Source organism: Ipomoea triloba, chromosome 9, assembly GCF_003576645.1.
Source record: "Ipomoea triloba cultivar NCNSP0323 chromosome 9, ASM357664v1".
In the NCBI taxonomy this organism is placed as follows: Eukaryota; Viridiplantae; Streptophyta; class Magnoliopsida; order Solanales; family Convolvulaceae; genus Ipomoea; species Ipomoea triloba.
This window is the reverse complement of record NC_044924.1, coordinates 25,428,441-25,439,997: the sequence shown is the minus strand read 5'-3', so window position 1 is coordinate 25,439,997 and position 11,557 is coordinate 25,428,441. Positions and strand designations below refer to the sequence as shown.

Below are 11,557 nucleotides of genomic sequence, written 5' to 3'. Positions count from 1 at the left end.
AAGTGATATTTGATAAATTTGTGCCATTTTTATGAACCTAAAATATTATTTTCATGAAGAATATAATTTACAATATTATTTTAAAGAAAAATAGCTATTTTAGTCACTCAAAACTGTTAAAATTAAGTCAAAAGCACACATGTGATCCTATTTAGTCCCTCACCTGGACTTGAACTTATGACTTCCCATTTGGTAGAATCATTTTGTCACTAGACCCCAAGTTCATTGGTAAATTTTCCTTCATTTAAATGCTCTTTAACAAACAAAAATACTCCTATAGCTAAATGTTTTTAAAATAAGGGGAAATAACCATTTTGGTCCATCAATTGTTTCCTAACTGTCAATGTAGTTCCTAGTTTTCATTTCAACCAATTTGATCCTCGAATTGTTTAAAATTTTGTCAATTAAACCCTTTTAAGTACCAAATTGACGAAATTTTAAAAATGTGAAAATCGCCATTTTGGTCTCTGGAAGGGTTTAATTGATGAAATTTTAAACAATTCGAGGATCAAATTGATTGAAATTGAAAACAAGGGGCTACATTTACAGTTGGTCGAATGTATTCAATGGAGACCAACTTGGCTTGAATTGTAGTTACTAGGGGTTTTTTTATTAGGTATTAGACTTTGTTTGTACTATGTTGGTTGCTTAATGACATTGGGGTCCATTGTGCATTTGGTGTTTAACTTTATCAGTGTTGTATGTGTGTTGTGATCTATTTTTAAATGTAGTTGTATCTACTTTTGACCAATTATGCCTACAAGCATGTCTTGTGTACTATGTACTGTGTATGATACTTAATGTTTTAGTAAGCTTTATTATAAATAAACTAAATTTGTTAGAGTTAAATACACTATCTAGCACAGTGTGGCCCTAACAATAGAAATTGGTTTCTAATTTCTGTGATTACTAGAATCCTATAAATTTACTCTTTATATAAGGTAAGGAGGTAGGATAGAACAATGTATTCATCAAGATTGAGAAATGCCTCCTTAGCAATAGTGCCAAGTAACCACATTATTAGAAGGTTATCATTGTTGAACTATGTAGTGTATGCCAAATTTGGTATTTCCTTGTCATCCTCTTTTTTAAAGCTTTTGGTGGTTTGCCTTCCTAGATATGCTATGAAACAATGAAAGAACTTGAGATTTCCAAAGAAAATAATTAGTTTGGGTTAACTTCATGATTACAAAACTAGAGCATTGGTGAAAGTTTTGAATAATGTACAATTTTTCTTTTAATTTTTTTTTATTTTCAATATCAGTGATGGGGATAGACCAAGACTCGGTACTAGAAGCTCGGCGTAGACAAAAGGGATGACTGACAAAGTGGGAAAAGAGGGCTCATAGGAAGGCATGATGATGTAGCGTAGGTCGGCCGATGATGAGTCGGTCGGTCGATCAAGGGTTCGTGGAAGAGGTGACAAGGCAGCTGAAGATCTTGGTTCGCGTCCAGAGTCGTTAGCGATCCCCTCTTTCACAATAATAATAATAATAATAATAATAATAATAATAATCTTATTAAATTGCGTTAAGAAATTAATGGACTAACAAATTTTATTAACAAAATTTATTTAATCCAACAATAACCCAAAGTTAAACAAAATTAATAAAACTACTTATAACAATAATAATAAATAAATAGGTGTAAAATAGACTAACTATTGCAAATTAACTATAAAAAGATTATTTAAAATGACAATAAAAATAACACATATCAAATTTTCCCACACTTATTTATTTGCTTGTCCTCAAGCAAAGACATTATTAAATAGAAAATGGAAATATTATATCAAGCTTTACCCAAATAGCCTTTCAAATTTATTGCCTCATTAATGTAAGTTAGTGTCAACCTGAAGAATGCATAAAACACTTGACTATAAATTAAATAAACTTAGTTCATTCTTTACAAAATAAAACTTGTGCCCGTGTGCTGTACAAAAATTCAATGAAGTAAATATGAAAATTTCACTAAATATACCATAAGCCAAATTCAAAAATATTCTATCACAGTGCAAGTGCAAGACATGAAGGTACTACGATCAAAGGCATTTATTGAAACTTAAAATGCAAATGCTCGTCTATTCCAAAGTTCACTCATTATTTTTCTGTTTATGACTTTTTCCAAAGAGAACTTCCCCAAAAATCTCGCCATTTTACGCAGACATGTTTGGGTTTTCAATTTTGTGTACTCATAAACCAGACCACAACACTTATTTATTTATTTATGGTACATGTGTAAGTGGCTGATTCAGCGGAGTAGAATCTCTGAAAACACTCATTTGGGTTTTCAATTTTGTGTACTCAATAAATAAAACACTCATTTTTCATTCATTTGTTAAATTTTTTTTCAAGAAATTTTTTTGATATATTTTTCACCTCACTTATGCCACAAAGATGATCCTTGAAACCAACAAACTACACCACAATTTATAGCACTCAAGAATTTTTTAAGAATTTTAAAAGATAATATAAAGTGAAACCAACATATAACTATCAAAGAAAATGCATAAAACATATAAGGGTATTTGTGATTTTCAAATTCTATTTGTTTTTTAATTTTATATATATATATTTGTTGATATTTTTTTTAGAGTTATTCAAAATATAAAGCTAAAGCAATTAACAACTAGCCACATGCAGTATACACGCTAAGAGCTGACAGAAACTTGCATTATTTTTATCATAGGCTATTCAATTGACTTATTGGGTAAGAGCTCAAGTTCAAACTTATTTATTTTTAAAAGATTTATTTATTTTTAAAATTAATAATTTTTTTTTAATTTTTTGATGTTTTTTTTTTGAAAGAATGAGTATGATAAACATAAATTAAAATAGAAATCTCTTCCCCACACTTATTTCAAACATTGTCCTCAATGTTGAGAACAAAAATTATGAGAGAAACACTACCACATAAACAAAAAGAAAATAAAGGAAAAGAGAAAGAGAATTGGGTTGCCTCCCAATAGCGCTTTAGTTATTGTCTATACCTAGACAACATGGGCATTCAAAATCTTGCAACTCTACTTGTTCAACAATATGGGCTGATGGTTCACCATCAAAGTACTGCTTAAGTCTTTGCCCATTTATTTTCACCTGTTTTTGGATTTTTAATCTCATAGACACGTGAGAAAACACTTCACGTACCACTAAAGGCCCTGTCCATCTAGATTTTAACTTACTTGGAAACAATCTTAAACGAGACTTAAATAACAAAACTTTCATTCCAAGCTCAAAATTTTTTCATCAAAATTGACTTATCATGATAGGCTTTAGTTATCTCTTTATAAATTTTTGAGTTTTCATAAGCCTCATTTCTTGTTTCATCTAATTCATTCAAATTCAATTTTCTTATCTCACAAGCTCTCTGCAAATCAAAATTTAGGAATTTAATAGCCCAATAGGCTGGCAAATGACAAGCTTTGCCAAATACTAACATGTAGGGGCTCATACTAATCAGGGTCTTGTAGACTGTCCGGTAAGTAGAGCTGTCAAAACGGGCCAGCCCGGCAAATGACAAGCTTTGCCAAATACTAACATGTAGGAGCTCATACCAATCAGGGTCTTGTAGACTGTCCGGTAAGTAGAGCTGTCAAAACGGCACGGGCTGGCCCATCTCAAGTTGATCCGTATAGGCCGGGCTGGTGACGGGATTGCAGTTTTGTGTAGGGGTGAATCGTCAAAAGATGTGTGTGTGTTAAAACGGAAAGTCAATGACTCCCCGAGTGTCGGTCTCGAAGGAAGGACGTGGAGGTGTGTCAAGTGTTCGAGTGTTTACGTGATTGAGTCATGCAATGGATTCGAGTGTGGTGAATGGTAATTCAAAAGTGAAAGGAGTTCATAAAGTTTGTGAGAGAAAAAAAAAAGGGTAAAGTAAATAAGATTGAAAAGTATGTAAAGGGGTAGGGATTGGATAGTGTTCATCTATGTTGCATCTTGGTGTGTCTAAGGTATTGGATAAACAAGACAAAAATATTGGCTATTCAAGAGTGTGTGTTCTTAGTCCTTTTCTACCTTTGTGTACTAAAGCTTCTTGGACTTAGGAATGCCTTCAAGCATCCAAAGTTCTAAGAGACATTTTATCAAACACTTTAGCTACACACTTTCCTACTATTCTTAAGAAGTCCATAGGATCTATGATTGCTACAAAGCTTCAATCCTAACTCTAATCAAAGACATGAAAGAGTCAAGAGCTCAATCTCCAAACAAGATATCATCAAAACAACAATCAATAGACGAGAATAGATAACCCAACAATCCAAGCATTTAGATCTAAAACGAGAATAGATAACCCAACAATCCAAGCATTTAGATCTAAAAATAGATAAGATAACCCAACAATCCAAGCATTTAGATCTAAAAATAGATATAAGATCATCACACTAGCAACATATCTTCACACAATCCAAATCCCTAGATTAAACGAGAATAGATAACCCAACAATCCAAGCATTTAGATCTAAAACGAGAATAGATAACCCAACAATCCAAGCATTTAGATCTAAAAATAGATAAGATAACCCAACAATCCAAGCATTTAGATCTAAAAATAGATATAAGATCATCACACTAGCAACATATCTTCACACAATCCAAATCCCTAGATTAAACTAGCCACTCATGATAAGAAATTCAAGGCAAAAGCTAATTCAATCCAAGAACAAAATAATAAAATAGATTAGAAATGTAATAGAAATCACCTAGAGTTGAAGTGATCCTTCAATCTAAGCTTGTAGTCTTCTACCATGAGAATTATCTAAACTACTCCTAGAAATTATATAAAGTAAATCCCAAAATTGGGAAAGGAAAAAACTAAAATTGGGAAAAGAAGAAAACCTAAAAATTGGGGAAAGAAGTTCCTCCTCCTGAAAATCTATCAAGGGAGTATAAATAGTCTCCGAAAAGTAACCCTAGGGAAAATTTCGCGCATTTAAGTCTCCACGCCCCTCTACACGCGTGTGGCCGTGCGTGGATGGCTACTAGATCGTGGCCACGCGCACCACCACGCGTGTGGAGGTCTTCTCGAGTCCTTCGGGGCTCCGGTCTTGCCTGGTTCATTCCTTAAGCTCGGTTTTCGTTCCTATTGGCTCCCGGAACTCCTGTATTGACTCAATTTATGCTAAAAGTAGCTTTGCGTGTTGGTTAGTGAATTTAAAGCATATTTGATAACAATTTATCATGTAAGGATGCTAAAAACGTGGCAAAACACCCTAATATGTACTCAAATTATGGGTATCTTGGAGGCTTATCAGCTGGCCCGTCAACCCATTAATTATTAATTTTTTATTTTTTTGAATGAATATTATTAAAATAGTTTTATTTTGTATAAGTTAAGAATTAAACTGCTAACTTCTTAGTAGTTAAGAACTAAGACTATTTCCAACCAAGCACATCAAACCTTTTAAACAAACACCATGTATGTTTATATATATACAGATTATACACACACTACGCATGCACACACACACACACACACACACACACACACACATATATATATATAATTACATTTTAGTTTTACAAATAAACTTTATATTAATATTTATATAAAGATACAATTAATTGTATTAATTAATACTAGTAATAAATTTAATATAAATAAATTAATAAATTTTATATTAATATTTATATAAAGATACAATTAATTGCATTCATTAATACTAGTAATAAATTTAATATTAATAAATTATATATTAATATTAATATAAAGATACAATTAAATGTATTAATTAATACTTGTAATAAATTTAATATAAATAAATTATATATAATGCTTGAATGATTTAAATAAATATATCCATATATAAAGATGTTCAACAAAAGTCCTGCAGAGTTGGTTTCAATAGTGGTATGTTATGTGAAAGGTGGGTTTAAATCTTGTTAGCAACAATATTTTAAAATATTAAATATAATACCACATCTACACAATACATTTGAGGGTGGGGGAGGGATGGGGTGCGGGTGCGGGTGGGAACACGGGTTATACGGGTTGGCCCGTCTAACCCACGGGCCAACCCATATAACCCATGTTCTCACCCAAGTTATACAGGCCGGGCCGAGTAGGGACGTGTTGGGATTTCTCTGACCCAACCCGTCCAAAAGTACGGGTAAACGGGCCCAACCCGACGGGTTGGCCCGTTTTGATAGCTCTACCTGTAAGTCCACCGTGCATCATTCAGCTTGATAGCCCAATCCTTCCGGGAAGAATTTACTGTCTTTTCTAGAATTCCTTTAATTTGCCTGTTACTCACCTCTACTTGGCCAGAGGTTTGTGGATGGTACGGGGTAGCCACTCTATGAGTAATGCCATATTTTTTCAAATGACCTGCAAAAATTTTATTACAGAAGTGGGTACCTACATCGCTAATAATAGCTCTGGGTGTCCCAAACCTAGCAAAAATATCTTTCGAAAACTGCAAAACAACTTTACTGTCATTTGTTCTAGTAGCTACAACTTCAACCCATTTTGACACATAATCAACCGCCACAAGAATGTAATTATAACCAAAGGAAGTAGGAAAAGGCCCTATGAAATCAATTCCCAAACATCAAATAGATCAACAACCAAAATATTTGAAAGGGGCATTTCATAATGCTTACTTATATTACATGTCCTCTGGCATCTATCACACTTAGCACAAAATTCAAATGCATCATTGAACAAAGTGGGCCAATAAAAACCAAACTGCAAAACTTTCAATACAGTTTTCTTCGCACTAAAATGTCCTCCCCAGTTTAAAGTGTGACTATGATTCAAAATATTTTGTTGTTCAAACTCAAGAATACACCTTCTAATTATTTGATCAGGACAAATTTTAAACAAATAAGGCTCATCCTAGAAGAAATGTTTTGCTTTAGAAAGAAAATGTTTTTTCCTTGTGAATTTAAGCCTGGGTGAAATTGACCCGAGACTAAATAATTCACAATATCTGCATACCAATGCTCTTTATTATGTAAGGAAAACAACTGTTCATCAGGGAACCTACCATTTATAGGAATATCATAATTAGGACAATTATTAGCTGCATCAGGTAATCGAGACAAATGGTCAGCGACCACATTCTCGCACCCTTTCTTGTCCCTGATAGTCAAATCGAATTCTTGCAGCAACAAAATCCATCTCATTAGTCGAGGTTTAGCATCTTTTTTAGCCAACAAAAATTTCAGAGCAGAATGATCAGAATAAACTCACCTTGGAACCAATCAAGTAAGAACGAAATTTTTCTAATGCAAAGACTATAGCTAACAACTCCTTTTCAGTAGTTGTATAGTTAACCTGAGCATTATCCAAAGTTTTATTTGCATAATGAATCACATAAGGTAGTTTATTAATTCTTTGGCCTAAAACAGCACCTCACCTATGGCATAATCAGATGCACCGCACATTATTTCAAAAGGATGTTCCCAATTAGGTGCAGTAAGAATGGGCGCAGAAGTTAATTTTTCTTTCAAAAAGTTGAAAGCAGACAAACATTCATCATCAAACTTGAAGACAACATCTTTTGCTAACAAGTTACACATAGGCCTACAAATTTTTGAAAAGTCTTTTATGAAACGCTTGTAAAAACCTGCATGACCAAGAAAACTTCGCACTTCTTTCACAGACGTAGGGGGAGGTAATTTAGAAATAACTTCAATTTTAGCCCTGTCAACCTCTATTCCCCTGTCAGAAATTATATGGCCAAAACAATGCCCTCTTTAACCATGAAATTACTTTTTTCCCAACTCAAGGTTAAGTTCATTTTAACACATCTTTCAAGCACAGAAGATAAATGAGAAAGACAGTCATCAAAAGAATCACTCAATCACCAAACAGAGAAAAATCATCCGTAAACACTTCAACATATCTTTCGATCATATCAGAAAATATTGGCATCATACACCTTTGAAATGTCGCAAGTGCATTACATAACCCAAATGATATTCTGCGATAAGCAAAAGTGCCAAAAGGGCATGTAAATGTCGTTTTTTCCTGATCTTCAGGTGCAATAGGAATATGAAAATAACCTTGAATCCATCTAGAAAACAGTAATAAGCATGCCCAACTAATCTTTCTAACATTTTGTCAATAAAGGGCAAAGGAAAATGATCATTTTTAGTGGCAGCATTCAATTTTTTGTAATCTATGCACATGTGCCACCTAGTTACTATTCTAGTTGGGATTAATTCATTTTTTTTTCATTAGTGACCATAGTAATTCCAGTTTTTTTGGCACCACGTGAACTGAACTTACCCATTTACTGTCTAAGATTGGGTAAATAATACCTGAGTCCAGCAACTTTAGGACTTCTACACGTACAACCTCCTTCATATTTGGATTTAACATGCGTTGAGGTTGACGGATAGGAGTTGCCCCTTCTTCAAGTAAGATCCGGTGCATACAGACCATTGGACTTATTCCTTTAATATCTCCTACTGTCCAACCAATTGCACTTTTATATTTTTTTAATACCCCTAGCAGACTTTTTTCTTGTTCTTGTGAAAGGTTAGAGGCAATTATTACAGTATACGTATTATTTGGACCTAAGAAAGCATATTTTAGAGAATTAGGGGGAGGTTTTAGTTCCAGCTTGGGTGGAACTTCAGCTTCAACCGAGGGATGGTGTTTTTCCTTGATTTGCTCCAAACGGTCTGTAATTGAACCTCCTTCAACACTCCCCTCTTTTATTGGGCTTTGATCAGGTTCCACTTCATCAGCCTCGACCTTCAACAGATATTATGGAATCTAAAACATCTACAGCAAAGCAATGATTATTATTGTTTTCAAGCAATTTCATTGATTTCATAATGGAAAATTCAACAGTTTCATCAAGGACAGTCATAGTTAAACCCTAAACCCTAAAACAACAAAGTCAGCATGAATTATTAGTTTATCAACTTGGACCAAAACATCTTCTACAATGCCCCTAGGATATCTAATAGAGCGATCAGCAAGCTCTAGAAACAATGTAGTAGGTTTTAATCTATCCAGATCCAACTGTAAGTAGACAGAATAAGGCATCAAGTTAATGCTTGCCCCTAAATCAAGCATTTCCTTTTTTTACTTAGAATTCCACACTATAATAGTTATTATGATACTACTGGGTTTTCTAATTTTGGGGGCAAGTCAGTTTGCAAAACAACACTTACAGTTTTAGACATGAAAACTTTTTCATTATGTACATACCTACGCTTTCTAGTGTTTATTTCTTTTAAAAACTTAGCATAGGCAGACATATTTTTAATCATGTCTAACAAAGGCAAATTCACATTCACTTTTGACAACAAATCATAAATTTCGGAAAATGATCTATCAAACTTTAAATTTTTCAATCTACCAGGAAATTGAACTAGGGGAACATATGGCTTAGGGGGCACATAAGGATCATTAGATTTATGCAATTTGGGTTCATCCTTATTAACATCATCATCATTCAAGTTTTCAACTATTTCAGTTCGTTTAGAAGTGGTATTTTCTTTCACATTATTTTCAATAACTTTACCACTTCTTAAAACAGTCATTACCTTAGCTTCTTCAGGTTGGCTAGGCAACTTACCTAGCACACGGCCTTGTAGAGCTTTGGCAATTTGCCCCACTTGGACTTCCAATTTTTTTAAAGAAGCTTTATTTTGCTGGAAGCGTTGATCATTTGCTTCTTGCTGCCTCCGAAAGTGTTGCTCATTTGCTTTTTGTTGTCTCTAGAAGCATTGTTCATTCGCTTCTTATTGTTTTTGAAAGACATGTATAAAATCATGCAGGTTATCTTCCAATAGGGGTTTTTTGGTTGGGCTGGAGCAATTGGTTGAAAATTATTTTGATTATTATTATTCCAAGAGAAATTTGAATGATTTTTCTAACCCGGATTATAAGAATTAGAATACGGATCATTTCTAGGCCTTTGATTAAAACTATTCATTGCATTGGCATGTTCACATTCATTTTCATCAATCATAAATGCATTATTTTGCTTCATACCTAGCATAGAACACATGCTTTTCATTTGTTTTGCTAACTCAGACACCTGAATTGTCAATTCAGTATTTGAGTTAACTTCATACATACCTTGTGTCCGTCCTCTTACACTTCTTTGCTGGGAGTTTGCACCTAGCATTTCATATAATGCTAAGGTTTCCTCTGTAGTTTTTTCTCCCATGGCACCTCCAACCGCATTGGCAACCATTGATTGGCTGGTTTGGGTCAAACCATGATAGAAGGTTTGATTTTGCAGCTCTAATGGGTAGCCATGAAGGGGGCATCGAATGAGCAACATTTTGAACCTTTCACATGCCTCATAGAACGGTTCACCTTCAACTTGCGAAAAAGTCGCAATTTTTCTTCTTAATTCAACAGTTTTTGCATGGGAATAGAATTTACCTATGAACTTATTGTACACCTCCGGCCATGTCTATAGGGACCCTGGTGTGAGAGACATGAACCATGTCTTTGCTGTATCTTTCAAGGTGTACGGAAAACACCTCATCCTCAGTGCATCCTCGGTCAAGTCATTCAACGGGAAGTGTTGGACTATCCCGTAGAAATCCCTGATAAAGGTAAGGGCATCTTCGCTTGCTGAACCGTGAAAAGACGGGAACTGGTTGTAGTGGACTGTCTTTAATTCATAATTCCTGGCTACATCAGTAAGCACTATACAAGAAGGTGAGGCTCCTACTTGGGGCCTACCAAAGTCTTTCATTGTTGTGGTTTCAAAACTAGGATTTTCAAAAGGTAGAGGCTTTTTCTTTTTTCTATCAATGTGGTCGTCTAAAGGAAACAATGTAGGTTTTAAAGAACGGCGACCTTGCATAAAATAAAACACAAATAAATAAACAAGCAAACAAATGAATAAGCAAGCAAAATGATCAAAAGCAAATTGGAAACAAGGAAACAAGTATTAAGTAATTTTTTTTTTGTTTTTGAAAGCAAAATTAGACAAAGGAAAAAAAAACAAACTGCACAATAAATAATTCCCCGGCAACGGCGCCAAAAATTGATGGACAATTTAATTATAGTCCTCGCAAGTGCACGAATCAGTTGTAGTGATAGTGTGCAATAGCAAGGGTCGAACCCATAGGGAATTAATGCTATGCAATTAGTAAAATTGAAAATGACTGGAAGGAATAATTCTAAAGATTTTAAAAGGATGTTTCAATTGCAGACAATTAAATTAAATAAGAAATAATTAAGTGAAATTGCAAGAGAAATAACGGGCAGAATTTGGGAAAGTAAAAGAATAAAGATGAAGAAGAATGAGATAGCAGATGATTTAGTAACCAACAGGGAAAGACAAATATCAATCAAATTAGAAAAGTCTAGGAATATGAATCCATGCATTACCACTATTAGTTCTGCATTTTTAAGTCTAATACTGCCAATTAATTAAGGGTTTGTTCTATTTTATACGATAACTTCGTATGGCGTCCAAAGAAAATCACGTGCTTTAACCATTTGTGTACTTAAGATACTTATTCAAACGGTTAACACCCATTTTGCCTAAAAGAACTTATGGAATACCCAGGTTAGAACCAAATAAACAATTCAGTAAGACAACCAAATCATTCATTTTTTACCGTACGGAGCA

The 11,557-nt window shown here is 33.9% G+C and overlaps 1 non-coding gene across 1 annotated transcript; it reads left to right on the top strand.

Moving 5' to 3' along the window:
• Positions 1 to 10,217: 10,217 nt before the first annotated feature.
• On the top strand, positions 10,218 to 10,324 carry LOC116031048. Its single transcript, XR_004100483.1, has one exon. It is a non-coding gene; the product is annotated as a small nucleolar RNA R71 (small nucleolar RNA).
• The last annotated feature ends 1,233 nt before the right edge of the window (positions 10,325 to 11,557 follow it).